Genomic DNA, 18,299 nt, shown 5'->3' with positions numbered 1-18,299 from the left:
CTTCATGTTTGATCTAGCATAGCCTACTGCTCTTATTTATTATTCAAAGGGGAGTGTCTCTTAATATAAATATCCGTTGAACTGTCCCAGGAAGCATGCAAAAACAATTGAGTCCCCATCCTTAGGAGCATGTACTCTTCAGAGGTCCCAGCATACAGAAGACTAGTGGTAGGGGGACAGGTATTTCATTATTCCTGTTTACATCCAGTGACTGGCTGTAGAAATGTGGAGCAGTATCTGGGTCTGTACCCAGATTTTCTGGCCCCAAATAGAGACCACCAGTATCCCCCTTATTCTTGACTATAGTATTGTTTCCTAGTTGACTGTTGGTTGTGATTATGTCAACCTGACACAAACCAGGATCATCTGGGAAGAGGAAACATCAATTGAGAAAATGCATCCATCAGATTGCTTGTAGACAAATCTGTAGGGGCATTTTCCTGATTAATGATTGATGTAGGAGGCCCCTGTAAGTGGTACCACCCCTTGAAGAGGTCCTGGGCTGTGTAAGAAAGCAAATTTAGCAAGATAGGATGAGCAAGTCAGTAAGCAGTGTCCCACTATAGTTTTTGCCTCAGTTCCTGCCTCCTGGTTTCTGCCTCAAGTTCCTGTCCTGGCTTCCCTCACTGGAATGTGATCCTGGATAGGGATATGAAGGCAAACAAATTCTTCCTCCCCCCTACCCCCCGTTGCTTTTGATCATGGTCTTATCACAGCAACAGAAACCTAACTCAGAAATTGTCCATCATGATATGGGTTCCATTGCCTTTGGAATTGTCATCAACTACTGGGGACCATGCTACATATTCTAGTATGTTCTATATCTCAGCACTTAGGAAAACTAGGGACAGATGACATCTGATAACCATACCTTCAGATGATTACTGTAAGAGTGCCAACAAAACATTTTGGTAACAACAACAAATATGTGATAAAACATTAAGGCTACAATTCATAAGTGGTTACTAAGTGACCAGACCTGGGTAACCTCCTCTAGGTCATAACTGGAACATGACTAGAATGACAGAAGTTCTCTTCCCCTGACCCTTATTTACATCAGCCACACCAAAATAACCACAATTCTAATGTTCAGTCCATACATTGTATATATCCCCTCTCAAACTTCATATACATAAAAACACCATATGGACTCCTTTGTGGCTTGTCACATATCTGAAGTGGCATCTGTGTTCAGACATACAGCCATAGGCTGCTCTTCTTCAGTGAGCATTCTATTGCATAGGGTTAATACGTTTTACTTATCTGTGGGTGAACATCTACGCTGCTTCTACTTCTGATCTAATGACAGTGAGCATTAGGCACATGTCTTCTGGTATATCTATACATATTTCTGGGATTCCAATTTTGGGGTCATAAGGGATATGTATGATAAGCCCTAATGGATACTGCCATTGGGTTTTCAAAGTGCATACACCCACTTAACATTCTTGTCAGCATAGAATGAATACATGAATACCTTGTTCCACATTTTTCAATATTTGTTCATTTTTTAAATAAAATTTGGTTTTTATTCATTTTTGTCAGCTGAAGCAGAGTGGTGTAGTAAAAAGGAATAATTCATTCCTTTCCTTTTAATGTTGTCTTTAGTCATAGCAATATAAACATTGCTGTTAAGAGAATTTCACTTATTATTGTTGTTGTTGCTATTATTATTAATTATTATTAATTATTATGTATCTATGCACATATATGAAGCCAAGGATGATCTTCAATTTAGGATTCTTTGGCATCAGGGTCCCAAATGCAGAGCTTAAAGGCATGAGTTATGTGATGTCTGATTAGAATTTAAAACTTTTTAAATTTTATTTTAATGTGTGTCTGTGCTTATGCATGCATATGTGTGCATACCATAACATAAATGTAGATTTCAGATGATAACTTGCAGGAGTTGGTTCTCTCCTTCCAGTATGTAGGTTCCTGGGATTACATTCAGATTTTCAAGCTTGGTGCCAAGTCCCTTTACATGGTGTGGCATCTTTCCCACCCAGGAACTTTTTTTTTTTGTTGTTGTTGTTAAGGTGTCTTAAAATTCTAGTTCTATCTCTTATTAGCCATGTGATCTCAGGCAGGCTACTTCATTGCTTTGAGCTCATTTCCTCCTTTGCTGAGCTGGAATGAAGGCCAGCATGCACTGCTGCCTTTAGAATGAGAGTTCTTGTTAATGGGTATCTGGAGCACACGGTGCCTTGAGGCATCACAACTATTATTTCTCCCCATGTCCAACACAGGTGAGTGTTCCTTTATTTCCTCCTTTGATGGTTACATATGGGAAATGAAACCGAAAGGAAAACAAGGAGTCTTGAAAAGAGCCAAGGAAATAAAGCAGATCGAGGAAGATGGAGAGCCTCTAAGTTTCTTTACCATCGTGTAAGTAACTTAAGTGGCTCCACTTCTCACATCACCAGAACTTCCTTCTTGGTCTCAGGTCAACTGTAGGAACCCAGAAAGCTGGTCCAGACCATGAAGAGAAAGCAAAAGGCTTCTGAGAAGGCTTTTAACTGAAGCTGTCCTCAGGATTAATGATGAGAACTATACCTAGAAAGTGGCTTTGTCCTTGAGACCAGGGTTTAGAAGAGTCAGGGCTGCTGCGAACATGCTAACAGCGATGAAGTCACAGGGCATCAGCAGGACCCCTGGCTGGGAGGCATCTTTCTCCTGGGTCCCACCCTTGAACTATGTGGGCCTGCGACCTGCGTCCATTTGCTGTGTTGCCCCATCCTCTTTATGTCCCAGATAACAAACACAGGAAACACTGCTGAGTCAGCAGTGAACTTCAAAACCAGAATGCATCCATTTAGGAGGTCTCTCTGACAGAACTTCAGGGTAACCAGCTTTTGAATTTTGTTTTAATGATATCGCACAGAAGCTCAGGCTAACCAGCTTTTGAGTTTTCTTAAAAACAACAACAACAACAACAACAACCCCCTCCCAAAAACAAAAAACCAAACCATACCCCACACTTCAAACGCCCTCCCCAAATCTGTTACACAATTTACAGCCTTCCTTTTTTGAGAAACACCTTTCTCACTTTAGCCTTCTTAGAGAGAGCTTCACCAAAGACCAAGAAGACAGCCTGGACCATAGCAGCTTTTCTGCTGCTAATGATAGAATATATATAATGTACGCCACACTGAAGCACTCAAAGGGACATCTAGCAGGATCATCTTTCATTTGCTGAATGCTCAGCTCCCAGTCAGATATGTGATGAAAGCATTGGCCCATGTGAGCCCCTTGCAGGTAAAACTGTCCCAGGGAGGCCCAGGAGGCGGCAAGTCTACACGGAATAACTCAGTTCCTCCTCCAGCTTCTACATCTCCTCACATCCTATGCAGGCTTCCTGATTTATGTCAGTTCCCAGAGTTGAGCCCTATCTATACATCCGACAACCCCAATTGAACCTTAACTTTTGAAAAAGTGCCATGGAATTCAGTGTGTTCACCACTGAGCTCCTTCCACAGGCTATAGGTAGCTATGAATTAGGTCATGTCATTTTTGTGTGCTGGACACATTACACACTTATTCTTTGTATCTTCTTTCAGAAGAACTGATGAAAATATATGTGCATGCAGACACACACACACACACACACACACACACACACACACACAGTATTTTCAGAAAAGTATAGTCTGAAGACTGAGAAACCATTGGAGATGTGTTGAATAGATCATGTTAAGAGAACCCCCTCACTGGTGTTAACGATTTATTCCAGAATGCATCACGGGATAACAAAAACAATCAGAAATTTAAAATGTCAACATGAAACCTGGCATCTGAATGAATGAGGAAGATTTTTAAAACATTACCTGGAAATGAGAGACGTTGCTAAGTGAGAAGGATGTTAAAAGCATGATTACGAAGCTGTGGCATTTTAAGGTTATTAAAGAGAAGACAACTGTGTTCTCTACTTTGGGAAATGGACCAGAAGTAAAGAAAACACATTAGGTGGGAAACTCATCCTTCAATAAGCACAGAAGCTGGCTAGGCAAAATCAAAGCACCTGCCCTCAGGCGAACACCTCTGACATTCTAACAGGACTGTTTTTTTTTTTTCCTCATTGCAAATATATCATTTCCTCAATACTCACATGTACTTTCATGAAACATTCTGTGTGAGTCTTACAGCAGCTGACCAGACTCCAAACCCCTAAAGTGCCTCCCCCTCCTCTTCTGAATGGCAATTAAGAGCAGAATTACTGTCAGCACCCAGGATAGAACTTTGAGGAGCTTCGGTTGACTTCAAACTCTAATGGTTGTACAAAGCAGTGCATTAAGTCTTTTATGTTCCCGTGATATATTTTAAGAAACATTATACAGGCAGAAATTTTAAGGGATAAACTATCAGAACAGTGCACAATAACGCAGGCACTCAAATCCTGCCATTGAAAATGTCGATGGTTTGAGTGACTAATTGCTTACACTCCACACATTAACCTCACCCCTCCCATCACTCTTTTCTGCAAAATACATAACAAAAGGGAGAGGGAAGGCCTCAGCCACCATGCAGCTGTCAGAGCATCACTAGGTTGTTTATCTCTGCAGAAGAGAGGAAGGAGCAGAGACTGCACATGCCTTTTTCTGGAGATACACCCAGGTTGGTGGTGGTGGTGGAGAGGGTGGATATGTTCTCTGTCCTTCATGGTACCCCAGTTGCTGCCATATAGAGTATTTATACTTACCTATAGCTCTACTTCCCAGACATGACATAATCATACTCACACAAAAAGGGTTTATTTCTATCATGGCTAGATCTGGGTATGTTGGGTGAACAGAGATGGACGCCTGATGTGCCAGGCTCTGAGATAGGACCTGGCATAAAGACAAGAAGCAGGCACCACTGAGTCCATGATGTGGCTACCCAACTGATAGCAGGGAATATTAGTGACCACAGGCCCAGAGCCATAATTTCAGTGATGAGACTGGGAACCAAAGGAAAGGACTGTCTCAAGGTTATGCTCCTACTTAAAGTGAGAGATGGACTGGAATCCAGTGACTGGAACTCTACAGTCCACAGAACAGAGATAACATCCCTTGCTTAGTATAATAGCTACATGGTATATGCAGAACTAAGCTTGATAATAGGTAGGCTGTTAATAAAAGACTGTTCAATGAATGAATGAAAGTCCTCATGTATTCAATCGCTTCCTGGAAACCTCAAGCAACCTGTAAAACACAGCTACCTGTGTTAACTATCATCTCATTCACACACACACACACACACACACACACACACACACACACACACACACACATATATATAGTTTTTTTTTAAATCCACATTTAAAATAATAGTCAAATGTATGCCTGGTATATAATTGATGCTTAATAAGATGCTTGTTCTAGTCAATATATATTTGTAATAGTTTTATTTTTATAATAAATATATATAACATTTATATTTATAATATAAAATTCTATATATATGTATATATAGCAAGAAATCCATCATCTTAATTATTTTTAGGGGTATAACTAAGTTGTATCAAGTAAATTCATATTGCTCTATCACCACAATCTATCTTCAAAATCATTTTTTCTTGCAAATCTGGAGCTGTGTTTATTAAACAGTAACTCCACAATCCCCAACCCCTAGGTCCTGGAAACCACTATTCTAGAAACTATTATTCTACTTTTTTTATCTCTATCTCAAATTCATTTCAGCAGAAGATTGAACTTTTGGCTCAGATGGATATAGCAGAGAACCTGTTGAATGCCCTGGTCTTTCCTCCCTAGAAAGCCAATTTATTATTGTTACTAGACTGAAAGCTCTCAAATTGAGCCTTCCTATTTAACTCCCTGACAATTTCTCGGTCCTTCTGTGTAGCAAAAGTACATGTTTCTCTCTCTTTCAAAATTTTTATTAGATTTAGTTTGTGTGTTTGTGTGTGTGTGTGTGTGTGTGTGTTCATAAGAGAGAGGCAGAGAGGCAGAGAGGCAGAGAGGCAGAGAGGCAGAGAGGCAGAGAGGCAGAGAGGCAGAGAGGCAGAGAGGCAGAGAGGCAGAGAGGCAGAGAGGCAGAGAGGCAGAGAGGCAGAGAGGCAGAGATAGACTGAGACTTGGTTCTTTTAACCACATGGGACCTGGGAATTAGACTCAAGTTGTCAAGCCTGGTGACATGGTGTCTTTACTGGCTGATCATCTTGCCAGCCCAACACTTTTCTTGTAACTTCCTGACTAGGTAAACTTAGAAGCTGGTTCTATGTCCTCCATTTACTGCCTCACTCCTTAGTCCCAATATATCAAGGCAGGTGAGAACATGTGGTTAAAATACTGGGAACACAGAGCACCCATGGCCCTCACTGGGTCCCCTCCACACCCTTGCTCCAACCTCATTTAATTAATCATGGGGGAGAAAGGAGAACCGGAAAGTCTCCGCCATCCTTTGCCCTTATTGGTATGAAAATGATACTTGCTGTCACAGAACTGTCATACTATTCCTGGATTGGTAACCCTTCTACAGATATGTCAATATTATTAGAGTGGACCAGAAGAAGGACAAAAACACCTAGGAAGTGAGGTTGGGAGTTAGACCAGAAAAGCTAAGAGTAGTAATGCAATCTCAGGGTAAAATGTTTTCTTCTTTTCTAAATCATTCTTTTCATATATTTTTCTTGCTTTTAGAATTAATTCACTCATTGAACAAGCAAACGTTTTTTTTTCTTTCTAAAGGACTCAAATATTAGATGAGAAAGTGTATGCTTACCCATGAAGTCCCCAAAGTGTATTAGGCCAGGCCACTGTAAAATTCTAAAAGTATGCCTAAGAACTAAAGGTCTTTCTGGTCCCTTTAGTATTATTTCCTTGAGCTCATGAGTTCTTTCTACATTGTCAGTCTTCCACACATTAAGGAAAACTCAGGCTGGAGTGAGTCGACTGATCTTTTCACTGTTAAGGACAGTCACTGTGTAAAGCTCCACAGAGCCACCTCATGGATCGTGCACAGTCCCCTCATCAATCTTGCCAGCTGTCTCATATTGTGTCCTTGCTCCAATATTGTCCATAAAAATGGCAGGCAGACCATAAATCACTGTTGTATTTCTATATTTTAACTCAGTTTACACTTTCAAGATTTACTTCATGAGGCAAGTAAAAGGTTACAAATTTACATCATAGGACTCTGTCCTGACTTAGAGCTCATTGCCATCACTCATCTGGCCCTGGCCCAGGGCAGGTCCTTGTATACCATCAGTGTGTGCCTAGCAGTCCTGGCTTCTGGTTTGCAGGTGGAGGTGTGGTCTCACCATTCTACTTATGCAAAAGAATCACAAGGAAAGAACCATAGAAGGTTACAAGAATATAATGTTCCTTTTGAGCCCCTTTAACTGTCAGCAGTTCCATAGACTGGAAAGATGCTTAAGAAATGTACCAACTGTAGCCATGTCTCAGTGTACATACGTAAGACATATGTGTAGATCTTGTTAAATATTATCACCGATATTTAAAGGTCCTCTTTTACCACTGCATAAGGACTTTTTGAAAATTTATATATAAAAACTAACCCTTATGTAATAGAGCAAGCGTTCCCAAGAGCATGAAGAATAATGTTTACCAAGGGCAGTCACTGAATCGAACCATTAAAGAAATAGATTTAAATTATTCATGAGAACAAAAATAAAAGTCCTAATTCTTTTTGTAGGCATTTCTCTCTTAACCCTTTTAAAACTCTGACACACAGATGTTAGACTCTCGTGGGACAGCTTCACCCATGCCATCTTACCTGCCTTTCAAATGTCTGAAAAAACAAACCTCCAAAGTTAGAAAGCTGCATAGCAGGTGCTGGGTTCCTGAAGAAGACATTATTTTAGGAATGAATCCTTACTTCTGTTCTTACTCCTTTAAAGCTGCTAAAAAATGCCCACACAACATCCCCAATTTCATCTTTCTTTACGGCTGGTTTTATCAACTCATAAAGTCCCTGATCTCCACTGGCTGCTTTTTACTTTTTAAACTTCTTCCCCACAACCCTTGAGGCACGGTTTCTCTATGTAGCCTTGGCTGTCCTGGAACTAGCTCTGTAGACCAGGCTAGCCTTGAACTCGCAGAGATCTGCCTGCCTCTGCCTCCCAAGTGCTGCAATTAAAGGTGTGTGCCACCACTGCCCGGCTTCCTCTCTACTTTTCTCAATCAGCTCTTAATTGGTTCCAGTCCCTTCAGGTTAATACTTTTTTGTTTTTTTAAATTTAATTGTATTTTAAATGCAACACCTCAGTTATGATTCAGTGATGAAGGGACAGATGCTATTAATGGTGCTCAGGAGGAAGGGAGGGCTGAGATCGATGTTCTGCACTCCTTCGGGTAAAGAAAACCCTGCAACATGGCTCTCAGGCAAAATCCTGGGTGACACAAAGACTGTGCTGGTCCAGGGCACCTGGCTGAAGGCTGCACCCTGATCCCCCACACTATTCATACCGAGTGTGTGTAGAGTCTGCTGGAAGGTAACTAGAAAACTCTAGGGGAAAAAAAATTAATTCCAACCAGGAAAAACAGTCTGACAGCTTAATAATACATTTGAGTAGATGCACAAATAACCAGAAAGACCTATTTACTCTAGGAAGTTGGGGGCAGTAAATTCTCAGCATATTCTTGAAACAAGTGTATTCAGTTCAGCACGGGTTTCCTGAACGGTATCACAAGCCAAGGCATTGTTCTAGGACTTGGCGGAACAACAAACAAACAATTTGGTCTGTCTGTCTATCCAGAGTTCAAGCAGGAAAGACTGGAGGTAGGCAAGTAATTACTTCTAATCAACTGTATGCATCCCTTTATCATAAACAATCCTTCCCTGAGTTCCTCTGCTGACTCCTTTCCCCAACCACAGCCCTGAGTCAACGACATGCCACGAGTTCTATGATGTTCTGATACACAGTAGCGGTCCCCCCCCCCCGCCCTCCCCCCCCCCCCCCCCGTCCTGTTGGAAATGTCTTGTCCTGAACAAAGACTGTAATGAAGAGGGAAACTCAGGGTGCCATTCCTTTGAAAGAGCATCTTCTTTGCTGGAGAAGGCATGGCAAATGTGCTCTGAGCAGAGAGGTAGGCAGGGCTTAACAAACAATGGAGAAAAACCAAAACCCCAGACGTTGCTGGAGAGAACAAGAAGCATTAATACTTAAAGGAGAAGGCCAGCAGTGATAGGAACAACATCATCAAACTTTAATCTCTCTCAGGCATTATCCTTAAATTCACAGAAATCCAAGTTTTTAATCTTCCCCAGATACACCATACAATTTTTTTTCTCTCTCTTAAATAAGCTCTACTTTCCTTTATACCTTACAGTTTTCTCCAGAGCTTTACCCTGAGTCTAAAATGATTTCTCAGCGTGTCCATCTGGGTGATGTTGGTCAAACTTGTAGGTGTTTGACTTTAAGACTTTGATGACGAACTCATCAGAGCTGAGGGGCAGGGTGAGCCGTCAAGTTCATCAGAAAGATGAGGGAAACTTCTTTGACCCCTGCCACCTCCCCACCCCACCCCATTCCTTCTTTCCAAAACGGCCAGGGAGCAAGGCGATCTCAAATGGGAAAACTAGGAAGAAGGTTTGTCCTTAAACCTCTAAGAGACTTTCTTTGCTAAAAGCATATTTTTAAAAAGACACATATTTTCATTGTAATATGAATATAATTTGGTAGACAAGCTCAAGCTTTCTGTAAAAAAATTAGTTCTAATATGTATATTAGATTCCACTGGGATCTATGTATATTCTGCCAGAACACACACACACACACACACACACACACACACACACACACACGTTTCAGTGGAAACAAATTTCTTTCCTCCTCTTTCCATCCCACTCACTAAGCCCTTCGGAACCCTGATATTTAATGTGGATAAAATAATCCAAATGCATAATGATAAGCTCTGGGTACCTGTTGGGATAGGGATGGGTTGTGATAGTAAATACATTATTTTCGTCTTTCATACAAAGAGTAGTTAATGAATCATTTGAAAAACTGCCCACAGACTGATTAAGTCAGATTTATCTTCTGATTAAATGCATAAGCAATAGCCAATGGCACAATTCGTGTAAGCATAAGTGTTGTATATTTATAAACCACCTAGCTAGTGGCTCAGAGTGAACAAAATCAAAGAGATTTAGCCCCAGAAAGCAAGCAGCTTTACTTCCAAATTTAAATGTCATGTTTGTAATCTGATTAAGAATTTCAGAAATCAATGTAGAAAATAGATTTTATTTTAAAAAAGAATGCTATTGTCTTAAGGTGGACGGTGGGTGTTAGGACGAGGAGGAGAAGGAAGGGGAACAGAGGAGTGTAACTCCAGGAAAAACCTCAGAGAATAATCTTCTCTATTTCAAGGGGACTTTAGAACGCCAACAGCTCTTCCACTTGTGTGGTTCCAAAGACAGAAGACAGCTGTCTTTAGAACAGCTCAAGCTAGAGTAGAGCCAATCAGTGAAAAGAAAGGTTCTCAGCATCTCCATGTATGTGTGCATGGTTACAGAAAACTGTACCCATACTCAATTCACACAGGCTGTCTGTCTTCGTGCTCATTAGTGAAGGGGAATTGTATCGGAGCCGTATTCGTATTCACTCCCCGTCCATGACCCCCCAATCTCATAGTGGTAGCCTAGGCTGGTCTCAGGTTAGTGACCTCTCAGCCTCCTCAAGGCTGAGATGGTAGACAGGTGATACCACGCTCACTTACACTCTCCGCTCCCCTCCCCTCTCTTAGAGTTTCTGACTTGACTGGACTGCGTTGGACACTATCCTGCTTCACGTTCTCTGGGTGAACTGGAGAAGTGACGCAGATCCCATCAAACTGGCACAGGTGGGCTTGTAGCCCCAGGCTGGAGGAAGTGTGGGTTTGAATTCTTTGTGTGCAACACTTTCCCCAAAGTAAAGACAAGCTGTAGGGTTGCCTCAGCAGTGAAATGGCTTTCCTCATGATTACCTGAGGAGTCAAAGCTGCCACAATCTTTTTGTATGTTATGTTTCTATTTTTGGATGTCTGAAGTATACCCCATAAGGTATACAAAAGAAAATAGCAAACCAGGGACCTGACAAGGGAGGTGGCTGCTGGTTAAATAACTTATTGAATAGACTTAGGAACAGTACTCTACAATTGCTAAGATTATGTTTATAAAGGGTTTTTGTAAATGAGAAAATATGTTTGATTCATGTAGAAAAATGTCTATCTCAGTTATATAAACATTTGTAGAATAGGAGAGAGAGATAAATACACTAATAGTAAAGTAGGATTACAGGTGATGGTTATACTTATCTGTAGTTTTATTTTCCCACATTTGCCTCATTTTTATAATAATATAGCAATTTTATACCTGAAAGGAAGTTATAAAAAATGAAAAAAGCAAGTCCTTCAGTTTGGAGCCACAGAGCTAAAAGCTGTTCTTCCTCCCCAGAGCCATCAGGCAGGAACTCTGGCCACATCCTGTTCCTACACTAGTGGCCATAGTTCTTGATACAGTCTCCTCTTCAGTCTCTCCTTTACCTAAATCAGCATGAGTTAGCGAGGTTACAGCCTTGCACCTGCCTCAGCGCCTGGCATCAGCCTTCATGAGGACAGCAAGGAGAGAAGATGATTTATAAGATGTGCGCTCCCTGGATCAGGGAGTGGAAAGCACCGAGCCGTTCTGAAAGCTCCGGCTGACAAACTCTGATATTATGAACATTCTGCACTTGGACAAAAGCTCCCACTTTTCTTAATTACATGGTTTGAGCAGGAGCCTGCTTTCAGGATCTGCCCAATCATACAACAGCCATTTATTTTCCCAACTGCAGCTGCCAAAATTTCCCTGATCCCTGTTTTGTGCTCCATCTTCAAGGACATCTTGTGAATGCATGACACTGTCAAGTGTCATTCCACACCATGCTTTGAAAGGCCCGTTCCTCCATACAGACATCCTCTCACTACATTATTTATTAAAAAATCCACAGACAAGAAGCAAAGTGGGGAGGAAAAGAGTCATAGGTATCAAAATATTTTTGTCTGCATCGAGGTGAATTCTTTATTCTGACAACAAGCCACTAATAGTCTCAGTCCTCAGTGGGATGGGCTTTATTTGGTTTGAAGATACCAAACAGAGTCATTTTGGAGCTACTAAAAATATACTATCAGGAAAATGAGTGTTAAATCTGCACTCCCTTGAGTGTAAAGAACATAGGGCCTCACTGAGAACTTTTGTGCACACAGGTAATACCAGCACCCAGGAGGGTGAGGCAGGAGGATTGCTGGGAGTGTGAGGCTGCACAGTGAGAACTTGTCTCAAAACCCAAATAAATACATAAATATATCATGAACCTTACTTCAGAATTTACCTTTGGAATTTTTATCCCCTTTGTCTAATTCACTGGTTGTTCTATTTTAAAATATCTTCCAATGTATTTTATGGTTTGTCTCATGAAAATGAGTTTTAGATCATAGAGAATAAACTTAATATTTTCTCTTCACAAACTGTTTTTTGTTTTCAAAATATGCTTTGAATCAGCACTAATTAGAATTTTAAAAAATTCATAAGTAGTAAGACTTTTAAAACACATTAGAATACCAAAGCATTATCATTCTTAAGATTTTTTTCAGGACTGATCTACTATGCTTCTAGAAAATAATTGTCATGATACTCATGAGTGAAATGAGGGACCGAAAAGACCAGAGTTCTTTGAATACAGTATCTTGTCCTCTGAAATCACAGTCACAAAGTAAATTTGCTTGATAAACTCTTCCAACTCTGGAGACATTCTTCTTATCTCAGAACAAAAGAAAATAAAACAAATCAACAACAACAACAACAACAACAAAGCAAAGGTTAACAAAACATGTGGAATCTCTTGTCAAAATCCACATTTGAAAAGAGTATTTGAAAGCAAGTTATAAACCACAACTGAGTGCTTACATTATAGCACTGTTTAAATATCCCTCCCCTACAACTGAAGTTAGCTCTTAAAAACAGAACAAACAAAAACAGTCCAAGGAATGGAAGCCAAGCTAGTTGCTGTTACATATACAAGTTCATTCAATAGGCCAGAAGCAATTCAAATGCCAGGAATAAGAAGGGAGAGAGAAAGACTTCCTGCTTGCAAGGAAGTAAATAAATACGTAAATGAGTAATTAGTATACAAAGTCTTAGATACTGTAATGAAAAAGTCCTTGCCTGGAACACAGGAAATTCTTAATGCATGGAGATATTGTTGGAATGCTGATTCAAATGTTCTTTTGGGTCACCCAGAAAAATGTTTAGTCAAGCGATTACTATGGACCCCTTCCAATGATAGCAACACTGGATTCCTAATAAGTGCTGAACTGGTAACTGGTGTCTTTATGCACATGGCTTCACTCCAATCTCACACAAAGTTGCAAAGTGGCTATTGACATTTTCCCCATTTACAGATCTAGCAGTGTGGTCACACTATATATGATAGAAAAAGGAAACCTTGGTTAACGTCCACCAACATTACAGTTCACTTCAGTGCCCAGTGTCACTGCAACTAGAACCCAATTCTGAAAGAATCTGCCTCCTTTCCTTTACCTCTGAGTAAAGTTCCCAAGTGTTAGAAAAACCAAATACTCTAACATGATTAAGACAGTCTAGCCAGTGTGTCTGCTGTCTAGTCTATTAGTTGGGAAATACTGCCAAATAAATAGATTTTACGGGAAGGATAGGGATCATAATTCTTCATGGTATAATGGAAAAAAATGCAGGTGTTGGAGTTGATTTGACCTGGGTTTGAAGTCCAGAGCTGGCCTTGACCTTGCTTTAGCCCCTTCATACTCTTTGAAGTGTAATTTAAATGCACTCATCTGAAAGATGCAAACAAAGATATCGGTTCCTCGAAGGTTAAAAATAACAACTTGAAGGCGCCTGGTCCAGAGCTTGGTACACAACAAGCCCTCAAGACTCATTTGTTCCCCTTGTCCAAGTCATAACATACTAAAAAAGTGTCTACAAGACATGCTGCAGGTGACAAAGGGCACTAACCTGAATGCTGGTAACATTTGTCTGTGGTATTTAGTATCTGAATCAGAAAAGAGCACTTTAGACCTCACTGCCTCTCACCTAGGCTGGCAGCTACTTCCTTCACCTTCACATCACTTTACAAACATTCACTAAGTTCTCATGATAACGTTAGGCAGGAAGATACACAGCAAAGGTGGGGAGTTAAGAGAAATCCACAGGATGAATAATGAAAGTACATTTTGATATTTACCAACATAATTTCTGGCATTTTTTTGCCCTTTCAAAAAGCGCCTCTACGGTGAATAGACTTAGGTATTTTAAATACAAATAAACCCAGTCATTACTGTTTCTGGTTTCTCCTAAGGCCAGGCTCAGACATTCATGGGACGTTTCAGAGTACTGCCACAGTGTGCTCTGCACACTGAAAACCAAAGGTCACTGCGGTTTCTGCTCAGGGTGGATGAGCAGGTGTCCTGTCTTCCATGTGCACTGCTCTTGAACCAGGAAGGAACAGTCGCACTGACTTGGAAAGTCAGTCTTCCAGGGTGCAGCCAGAAAAGTACGGTGGGGAGAGCAGAGAACATAGCAAGTGGTACTTCCCTTGGAAGAGACGGGCTTGGCCCCCATTGAACTCCCACTTAGAAAAGAATTCATCAAATTACACTCATGCTCATTACTGCCATACTGATCTTTAGAGATGGAATCAGCCTGCAGTGCCGAGGGCAAACGGAAAGCAAAGCCACATGTTCTTTTTCAGATGGTGCAGAGCTGGGGTCGGATGTCCCATCACTGACTCCAACTTTCTTCTTTATCCACTACATGTCCCAAACACCTTGGAAAGCACATTCCAGGTGACAGCCTTTTGCATCCTTTGGGAGCTGGCTATGAGAAACAGGCATACTGTTTGCTCTGCACTGCGCTGTTCAAGCATCTCTCTTGGTCTGAGAAGATCTAGCCTCCCTGCCACCATGCTTGACACCCCATCCCCTGTGCTCTCTTCATAGCTCAAACCTGCATCCCTTATACACACTCCATTCTGGACATTTACCACACCCCTGTCTTCCTTTACAAATGGAATGTGAGCTCCTCGGTGGTGGTTGATGCCATTGACTTATTTGCAACCCCAGAGACTAGTGAGGATCCAGTGGAGATTCTAGGCTCTGCTGGTGACATTTGTGGATAAGTGAATGGCTTGTTATGTTCTTATCTGCTTCCACAGCCAAAGTTGCTCTTCTCCACCACTCTGCTCTGCCGTAAACCTCTCCCTTATCTGTCCTCTTTAGGATCAATTTAAAGATAGGAGCACTTCATCCTTTAAAATATACTCTGGCCTTTGCTGTTGTGCTGAGTAACTGCTTTCAAATGAACCCAAAAGAACGCATTTTAAGTCTGTGGGCCTTTCACTCCCTGGGTTAGGCCATTTAACCCATCCCTGCATTCCTTCTACCGTTGGTCTCCTCTGTCTCAGTCCCAAACTCCTCACAGTTTAGGGAATCCATTTTCATTCTTGGTTGGAATTTGGTGGCAGTCTTTAGTACCTTCTGGAAGTTAAGAGACCATGAAACATTTCCACTCATAAAAGGTACTGTTTTTGCTGTTTTTCATCATGGTATTGATATCCTAAGTTGACTTAGAACTAACTCTTTATCCTCCTGCCTGAGTCTCCCAAAGGGCTGATCTTGCAGTCATGTTTTATCATATTTGCTTTGAGAGTTTCTACAAGTCATGCAAATCAAAGAAAAAGCCAGTGGGAGCTCTTACCATTTTACTGCACAGCCATTAGATCTGAGCATGCCTAGATGCTATTTCTTTTTAAGTAAATGAATAAAAATACATACTTGTAAATCATTCCACATCTTTTCAGCTAAAACCCATTCACATATTTATGAATTATTTATTCTAGAGCCCAAGAGTTAACGTGAACATTAGAGTTGGACTCCTCAGGTTCAAATTCTTATCTGCTCTATGCGCTTGGATGAGCCAATTAACCGTTCCACTTTAGTTATCTCAAGTGTAATAAGGAACATATTAATAAGATAATGCTGACATAGTTCACGATATGAATACGGCAATGATGAAGTGAATTATTATTGTTGGATAACAAAGCTCCACACCATTTGATCCCTGGCTGCCCTCTAGAGTTCAGTCTATAGGTTAATAGAAAAGTCTGCAAATAAGAGTTTCAAAATGCCATGAAGCAAGAGTCACTATTTTCTGCAGTATGTTCCTTCCGTGCCTCTAGACAAGTGCCACCAAAGTTCCAATCTCAGCTTTACCTGACCATGTCATTTCCTATAACTCCCTGGATTCCATTCTGACCCACACAGCCTCAGGTACCTCCTGACTTCTCTGATTCCTGGAGGCCACTACTCCATAGGTCCAAAATATTTAGGGAGTTACCTTATGTTTTAACCTGTATGGTCACCGATAGACTAGTGCTCCTTCCAAGTAAGGTGTGGATTTTGGACAACTTCTTGTCCTCTGCATACAATACACAGAATCCAACCATCACCCATTGAAAGGGCAAATAACCAGAGGCCTGTTCAAGAGGAAGGCCCACATGGACATAGAGGAAGCCAATACCAACCTCCTGGCATGCTGAAGAAGAACATGTGGTTCTATATTTTAAAGTATTTTTCTCCATTTTTCCTGCTGTTTATTTTGGATGAACACGGGTAATAAGATCAAAATAAATGTGAACCAGTGGTCAACAAGGTAAAATAAATTCCAGGAGAATCACAATACTGATATGGCAGTAGCCACAAGAGGGAGAAAATATTTAGGACTTCATCTAGGGCTCTGCATGAAAATGTATGCTGGCCAATGCTCAGGTAATTACTCTTTTCTTATTTTTGTTTGATGGAGAGATTTTTTTTCTTAAAGTAGTTTTAAGTCTACATATTGCTAAATGATGGGTGTAGGATGAGAATAAACTGTACCTTCCTCCCTCTCAGGAAACTTAATGTAATTTTATGGAATAGTGTGCACTACGGCAAGGCGATTTAAAAGTTAGCAAGGCTTAGGTTTGTATTTTAAAATGAAAGCTCTCTACTTGTTCACACTGGAATGTCAAATAGATTTATCTGTAATTCTAGTAACAAGGAGCTTTCCATGAGTACTTTTGACCTATAAAAATAAAACTGTCCTTTCTCCCCAGACTCCCTCCCCATTCAAAAGGAAATATTTAATTTACTATAAGAACTGAACTCCAAATGCTTAGAACGTTTCAGAGTCCAAAGCCCTTTTGTCATCTACTTTTCCTCATTCAGCCTTCACAAAGGCTGCTACGGGTTTATGACCTCAAGAAGATGGAGTCAACGCAGCTCTGTGGTAGAGACTGGTGGGTTCAGTCTCTATCATGCTGATTTGAAGTAAATCCCATCTTATTTTCCTTTAGCATCCACAATCCTTTCAGAGATGATATAGCCCTGGTTCTAGGTTATCTGCTCTGTTCTTTGAAAGCTGTGGGCTGGGATATAGCTCTTATATTTCAGTTTAAATCTCTACCTGTGAGTCTGGAAGTAAATGACCAATACCTAGAATGAACACCCAGGGGAGACTAAGCTAGTTTTGAAAATCCTCCTCTATTAACTGCTTACTGCACACCAGACTCTGAATCAGGGTTTATACAAATGCTAATTTAATTAGTAAGTAGTCATCTAAATGAACCTCTGGTGTACTATGTTTCACCTTATAGACATAAGGAAATCAAGGCTCAGACAAGCTAGTGACTTTGACAAGAGCCCAGTACACCAGGTGGGTAAGGAATAAGAACCTTATTTCTAGGACTCGAAAGGGGATGCTTTTCCTCAGTGGCTACTCTTCTAGCAATGACTCAATTCTATATAGAATGCCACACCAACCTATTACAGGATCCATGTGGAGATATCATAGACTTTCTTGACAAGATAATGTGATTGAGGCTGTCCTTAGCTGGATGAATAACTAGATAAAACACTATGACTTTCTTGGGACATGTATCTAGTTTCACTGCCAAATAAAAGACAATAAAAGGAACCTATTCCCAATTGGCTGGGAATATTTATGAGTTGGCCTATTTTTGAGTTCTCTGTGTCATGTTTTGCTAAGACCCAGGCATCTTAACCTAGTTGTTTACTCCTTTTACAGCCTAGAGATGGCACCTTGCCCCTAGAACAGCCGGCCCCTACCCCAACCATAAACTGGCCATATAAAGCTATGTCTTTTAGAACAGGCACTGCTGACATTAGCTTACCAGGTAGGATCACTTCAGTGGCTGATCTACAGTAGTCACAACATACTCTGTATGCCAATTATTTCCTAGTATAAAAATAACATTTCATTATAAGATATATTTCCTATTTTTATGA

The 18,299-nt window shown here is 40.7% G+C and overlaps 1 protein-coding gene across 11 annotated transcripts in view; it reads right to left on the bottom strand.

The window, feature by feature from the left end:
* Elavl4 (ELAV like RNA binding protein 4) overlaps positions 1-18,299 on the bottom strand; it is a 144,445-nt gene that overhangs the window by 48,097 nt on the left and 78,049 nt on the right. The window lies entirely within an intron of this gene.

The sequence above is a fragment of the Mus caroli genome, unplaced genomic scaffold (assembly GCF_978045245.1).
Source record: "Mus caroli unplaced genomic scaffold, Mus_caroli_1 scaffold_6, whole genome shotgun sequence".
Taxonomy (NCBI): Eukaryota; Metazoa; Chordata; class Mammalia; order Rodentia; family Muridae; genus Mus; species Mus caroli.
The sequence above is the reverse complement of the archived record's forward strand: the minus strand, read 5'-3'. Positions and strand labels throughout refer to the sequence as shown.